Consider the following 7,893-nt stretch of genomic DNA (forward strand, 5'->3'; position numbering starts at 1 on the left):
CGCTCTTATTCAAAACCGACAGATAATAAACGATCAGAACTCTGTCTAGAACAACATACTCGAATCTAGAACGATTCTAACAACATCCAAAAACTAGAATGCATCCGATCGTAGAAAAACTTACGATATAACGGAGCTCTCACTGCAGTGATCACTAATCTGCCTTCAGAAATAATTTCTAACGGACGGATCGACCGGAAACCGAGATTGGAAAAGCTTGAAAGGTGTTTCCCCAAGCTTCAATGGTGCTTCACGATTTGGGGAGGAAGGTGAGTCTTCCCAATTAAAAATCTAAGTGTAGATAATATATAAAATCCACAATTTGCGTTTTAGTCCCTGAAAAATCCAATTTTTGCAAAAAGAACCCTGATCAAAATCAAGTCGGCTCTAGAACTCTGAAATCTCCGATTAACTCAAATAAACTCATTTAAGATAAAAACGGGGTGTTACACTAGTGTAAGAGCCAATCCAAATTTCATTGAGTGCACCATTCTTCTTGGATCATCTTCTTCGATTTCTTTGGTCGTTTTCGCAAACTCGACTAATCTCGACCTTAAAGTCGTGGCCACGCCTTTAAGATTGTCACGTGTGCGCGATACGATTCCATGTTTGATTTCTTGATTTTGAGTGTCGTTGATCATCTCCATAGACAGAGATTTCGGAAGGAGCTGTCCAAGTTGGTGGAGTAGGTGATGAAATAATCAATGTGGGAAGCTAAGTGATGTTGATTTTGTGCGAAATATGCTAAAGTAAGTAATTTTGAACTTACGACAAGAAGTTCAAATTTATAAAACAATAATGTACGTGATTGTTCCTAAGGGGGTGTCCAAGTTGGTGGAGTAGGTGAACTCTTAGTCAGAGGTCAGGAGTTCGATTCCCCCTACCAACACCTTTTTGGATTAGTCTGTCACACATGGCTTGCCTAGTGTGGTTTACCTGACTAACGTAGTTTTGCAGGCTATTGCGTTAGTCCGAGGGTTTACCCAGTGCACACCGAAGGTAGCGGCTGCGGTCTGCGGGTTCCCACGTCACAAAAAAAAAATAAATGTACGTGGTTTTATGTTTTAACAAAAGTAATTGTATGTTATAACCGAGCAAATTAACCCTCCTAATTAAGAGCCTAGCTAGTTGCGCGAGATAATATCAATCAAACCATGTAATGATGCAAGTTAAAATTAGCTATTTTTTATGACGTGAAAACTCACAATCACTTCATTTTTATCTGCACGGGATAAATTTTGGAATGATTTGATACTACAAACAATATGATAATATTTAATACTTCTATAAAATAATTTCAAAAATAGTAGTAAATTCCTTCTTCATAAATAAAGATTGATTCCATCCTAGCTCCCAAAAAACGAAAACCAAAAGAAGTGGCTAAAATCGTAGGTGTTATCCTTTGAACCTTCCCTTGTGAAAGTATAGTAATTCACTGGTTGACAGTAGACACGATGTCTTTGAACTGCACAGCCGTTTTAGTAAATTAAGATATACTTCACACAGGACTCTCCTTGATGCAATTCAATTCTCATGATCGTGTTCGTTTTGGCCATGAACACTTGCCTGGTTCTGTTAGAGGGTCTAGAATTGTGCCTTGCAATTCCTTTAAAGCGGCCCCACTTCTCTCTCACATAGGTGATTTTATGTTTAATTCCATCAGAATCATTAAAAGTCATATATTTATCCTCAATACTCACTGTTTTATAATAGGAATAGACTAGGGATTACCCCCACAGTGATCTACCAAACCAGTGCAATTAGGTTTTCCCATTGAACCTAGTTCTTGGGATCTCCAGTCAGCTTAGGTTGGGTTTTCCTTCGCACCAATTTATTATTTAGGCTTCAGTCTCATTCCTTTTGACGATTTTGCAACTAACTCTCTGTTTAACCCTTTGGTTAACAGATCCGCTATATTATCCTTTGATTTTACATAATCAATAGAGATAACTCCAGTTGAGAGTAGTTGTCTAATGGTATTGTGTCTACGACGTATATGTCTAGACTTACCATTATACATATTGCTTTGTGCTCTTCCGACTGCAGATTGGCTATCACAATGAATGCAAATAGCCGGTACAGGTTTTACACATCCTGGAACATCTTCTAAGAATAGACGCAACCATTCAGCCTCTTCAGCACACTTATCAAGTGCTATAAACTCAGATTCCATCGTGGATCTGGCTATTATAGTTTGTTTAGAAGATTTCCATGCAATTGCTGCACCTCCTAAAGTGAACACAAATCCACTTGTAGATTTTGAGTCTTTCATGTCAGATATCCAGTTTGCATCACTGTATCCTTCAATAACAGCAGGATATCTGGTATAGTGTAGCCCATGGTCACGAGTGTATCTTAAATACCTTAGCAATCTGATAATTGATTTCCAGTGGTCAGCTCCTGGATTACTCGCGAATATGCTCAATTTTCTTATAGCATAGGCTATGTCTAGTCGTGTACAACTCATTAAGTACATCAGACTTCCAATGACTCGAGATTATTCTAATTGAGAGATACTCTCACCCCGATTTTTCGATAGATGTTGACTTGTATCTATCGGGGTTTTAGCCAATGCAGTGTCATCCTTACTGAATTTTTCAAGTATTTTGTGCACGTAATGTGACTGACTTAAAACTATCCCTTTTGATGTTCTATGTATTTTAATTCCAAGGATGACTTCGGCTAATCCCAAATATTTCATGTCGAATTTTGATTTCAACAATTTCTTAGTGGATTGAATCATCTTATCATTACTCCCGATGATAAGCATGTCATCTACGTAAAGACATAAAATGACATATCCTTTTTCAGTGTTCTTAACGTATACACGTTTGTCATACTCATTGATTTTAAATCCACTTCCTAGCATGACTTTATCAAATTTTTCATGCCATTGTTTTGGTGCTTGCTTTAAGCCATACAAAAACTTTACCAATTTAAAAACCTTATTTTCTTGCCCACGTGCAGAAAATCCCTCATGTTGTTCCATGTAAATTTCTTCTTCTAAATCTCCATTTAGAAAAGCAGTCTTTACATCCATTTGGTGTACTTCAAGATTCCGCAAAGCGGCAATTGCAAGTATCACCCGGATTGAAGTTATTCTCATTACTGGAGAATAAGTGTCAAAGTAATCAAGCCCTTCACATTGACGGTAACCCTTGATTACCAATCTGGCTTTATACTTATCTATTGTTCCATTTGATTTCATCTTCCTTTTGAAAATCCATTTAGAACCTAGAGGTTTACTTCCTGAAGGAAGTTCTACTAGTTCCCATGTATGATTTTGCAAAATAGATTCTATTTCAGAATTTATAGTATCTTTTCATTGAGATCCTTCAGATGAATTCACAGCTTCATTGAAGCTTTGAGGTTCACTTTCCATCATGAAAGTGATGAAATCCGGAACAAAGGATTTCTCAATTCTAACTATCTTGCTACGTCTAGGTTCAGCCTCATGGTTAATCTCTTGTTTCATTGTCTCGTGAGATCTTTTGGATGAACCTGGTTCTTCCTTAGATTTGCAAGGGAACACATTTTCAAAAAATGAAGCATTTCTTGATTCCATTATTGTATTCTTATGAATGTAAGGATTTGAGATTCATATACAATAAATCGATAAGCGCTACTATTGTGTGCATATCAAATGAAAATACAATCAACAGTTTTAGGTCCAATCTTGACCTTTTTCGGAGTAGGTACAACTACTTTAGCAAGACACCCCCACACTCGCAAATATTGATCTAAAGGTGTTCTTCCTTTCCATAACTCATATGGACTTTTATCTTGCTTCTTTCGGGGTACCTTATTTAAAAGATAATTAGCTGTTAGTACAACTTCTCCCACATGTTATGTGATAAACCAGAACTCAATAACAATACATTCATCATTTCTTTCAAAGTGCAATTTTTTCTCTCTGCAACACCATTTTGCCGAGGAGAATAAGGTGCAATTCTTTCATGTCTGATACCATGTTGAGCACAAAACTCAGCAAAAGGTGATTCATACTTACCTCCACGATCACTTCTTAGCACCTTAATTTTCTTATCAAGTTGGTTTTCAACTTCACTTTTATAGTGGACAAATTTTCCAATAGCTTCATCTTTACTTTTAAGAAGATACACATAACAATATTTTGTGCTATCATCAATAAAAGTAATGAAATATTTATTTCTACCACGTGTTTGCACTCCTTTTAAATCACATATATCAGTGTGAATTAAATCAAGGGGTTCATTATTTCTTTCAATGGATTTGAAAGATGATCTTGTTAGTTTTGCCTTAACACAAATTTCACATTTGTGGTTTTTATCAATATAAAATGTGGGTATGTTTTTCAAGCTAATTAATCTACGAATTGTATCATATTAACATGTCCTAGTCTACCATGCCACAAATTGGAAGACTCGAGCAAATAAATAGGAGCATTCACTTTATTTATTTTCGGCTTAATAGCCATTACATTGAGCTTAAACAAGCCATTACAAACATAACCCTTTCCAACAAACATTCCACATTTGGACAAAACAATCTTATCTGACTCAAAAACAATACGAAACCCATGCTTATTCAAAAGCGAACCAGACACCAAATTCTTTCGAATTTCTGGCACATATAATACATTGTTAAGAGTCAGCTCTTTCCCGGATGTTATTTTCAAGATCACTTTCCCTTGTCCTTTGATATCAGAGGTAGCAGAATTGCCCATAAACAATTTTTCACCATTCTCTGATTCATCAAGAGTAGTAAATATGTCCTTGTCATAACAAATATGACGGGTGGCACCAGTGTCGATCCACCATTCCCTTGGATTTGATCCAACCATATTTACTTCAGAAATGACAGCACAGAGGTCAATGTTTTAAACCTCTTTAGATATGTCCTCCATGAGATTTGCCTCACGATTTCTTTTCGGTTTCTTGCATTCAGAAGACTTGTGGCCCGGACCGCCACAATTATAGCACTTACCAAGAAAATTCTTTTTGAACGTGTCTTTCTTTGGACCCAACTTTTTAGCCTCCAGTAGCAAATTTCTTTGCCTTTGAATTTTTCTTCTGCTCAACAATATTAGCTTTAGCAACACTTGGAGAATACAATCGTTTTTCAGAACTCTTGTTGTCTTCCTCAATACGAAGTCGAACAATGAGCTCTTCAACATTCATCTCCTTTCGTTTGTGCTTCAGATAATTCTTGAAATCATTCCAAGCCGGAGGCAACTTCTCAATAATAGCTGCCACTTGGAAAGTTTCACTAAGCACCATGCCCTCCGCGTGTATCTCGTGCAAGAGCACTTGTAGTTCTTGAACTTGACTGATCACTGATTTAGAGTCAATCATCTTGTAGTCCAAGAATTTACCAACAATAAACTTTTTAGCCCCGGCATCTTCGGTTTTATATTTCCGATCCAAAGACTCCCATAACTCTCGGGACGTCTTTTCTCACTATACACGTTGTAGAGCGAATCAGCCAAACCATTCATGATATAATTTCTACACAAGAAATCAGAATGGTGCCAGGCATCAACAGCACGAGTACTGTTCACATCTCCCTCAACACATGTGGGAGTTTCCTCTTTGAGGAACTTGGCTAGATTCAAGGTGGTCAAGTAAAACAACATCTTTTGTTACCACCTTTTGAAATTCAAGCCTTCGAATTTTTCAGGCCTGTCGGCATGGCTGAGAGTGACTGTAGCAGCAGGAGCAGGAGCAGGAGCAGTGGCAACAGGAGGAGTGACCTTCAAAACATTGGAGAGAGTCGAAGAAGTATCCATATCAAACTTGAATCACGTAACCAAACCACGAAGGTAAATAATCTGTTTTAAGTTTGTAGTACAAAAACTATTACGTGAACTTTCCTTCAAATCAAGAATAACATAACCGAGGCCTGTAAAATTACATTTTCCTTAAAACAGATTCGTCCCCTCCCGGATGTGCTTGGAGGATCACGACGGACGTCTGTTTCCCAGGATACAACGGTATAACCCTGTAGTCACCTGACACGAAGGTACTACACCGACGAACTGAATACGTAAATAAACGGTATCACGTAGAAGCCCAACTTGAACAGTAAGGAACAAAGCAAACTTCCAAATATCTGAGCAGTAGAATAATAGCTCGAGCAGTGATGAACAAACCAGTATTGCATGCACTTTTCCACAAGAATGATGAAGCAGAAAGCTTTTCACGTGAGAAGGAATTGAATTGCTTGTGTGTTGTCTTCTCAATCATGCACATTTGCTATTAAATACACATGCACTTGGGCAGCACACCATCTCGGGCAGCATACTTCCATGTTGAAAATACAAAATGCATAGGCACTTGGACTTTTATTGAGGGACATGCACTTGGACAAATCTATTGAGGGATGGCCGAGCACCATTAATTCAATTCACATTTTCATTCACATTAATGAATGGTCCAACAGATAATTATGAAGCACATTCATTTAATTTTATCCAAAACCCACCATCATTAATTTCACCGCTTTAGAGTTATCACATCCCTCTCTCGTCTCGTTTGGGTTATTTTTTTTAAATCTAAATCTGGTCAACTATTTAAAAAAAAAAGGATATCTTCAAGTATATTAAATTTTTTTCCAAAAAATATTTAACCAAACTTATTTTTTTTCTGATTTTTCCCTCTCATCTCCATCCGACCGTTTCTTCCTCATCGACGCCACAATATTCTCCGGTGACAATTGTTAATGAAATGGAAGGGGAGACGCGCGTATATTTTTTCAATATGATTTGTTTCTTGAAATATTTTTTGGGTGATTCTAAATTTTAATTTAATAATTATCTCCGTATCGATTATCTTATTATGCGTGTGCATATCTATAATCTATATGTATTTTGGATTTTATGAAATGGTCAAATTAAGTACAATTCGATAAGCTGACTTTTGAATTTAAACGTACGATTGGTATTCAGCTACCACGTACGGAAGTGGGATTTATGGCGCTTCGAGTCTGAATATCTTATGCCACCATATAGTATTTAATATTTAATTTAATTAATATCATACAGTTGGGATATCATTCATTTATTACCAGCTGATGATAAATTCTGTGTTTTCGTACAAAAATATTTCTCTAAACGTAAAGAATTTTAATCGATGCAATAAAATTTAAAATTTTGAAAAATATTAACGTTATTTCTAGCATTATTAATTTCCGCTTGGATAAGTATTTGTTAAGGTGGACTTGGACTTAAGTCAACCCAAAAGTCAACTTAAGAGGAATGATATTGTCTTTGTCAATATAAGAAACAGAACTCTATATAAGAAACGACTGGAGCGTGAAATATTAACGAGAGGTCTAACTATAGGCAGCCCAACTATGAAGGTCCAACACATAATGGTAGAACCTGAATCGGATACCATGTTAAAGAATTGTGAACTTTGACCTAACTCAACCCCAAAAGCTAGCTCAAAAGGAGGGATTGTCTTTGTATATACAATAAACTCCCAAAAACTCTATCCAACCGATGTGGAACATCTCAACAGTTTTTTCCAAACATTTTTAGTTTTTTTAAGTAAAAAAAAAAGTTAAAGCATGTGTTTGACATAATTTTTGTAAAATTTCTTTGACAATTATAATTTTTAAAGAATAATTAATACTTGTTTTTAGAATTAAAGATAATGATGAAAATAAAAATATATTTCTTTTTAACTGTAAAACGTTTTATATCGGGATGACAATTTTCTCCGAACCCGATGGAGAATCCGATACCCGACCCGAATGAAGGAGGGTATGGAGGTGTTTTTTGGACCCGATTAAATAAATGGGTAAATAGGTATGAGGATCTCGTATATGAGTATGGAGGCGGATGTAGTGATATCCTATCCATACCCGACCCGATACCGGTTAGATATAATATAAATATAAATTTATATTTAT

The sequence above is a fragment of the Henckelia pumila genome, chromosome 3 (genome assembly GCF_033568475.1).
Source record: "Henckelia pumila isolate YLH828 chromosome 3, ASM3356847v2, whole genome shotgun sequence".
NCBI lineage: Eukaryota > Viridiplantae > Streptophyta > Magnoliopsida > Lamiales > Gesneriaceae > Henckelia > Henckelia pumila.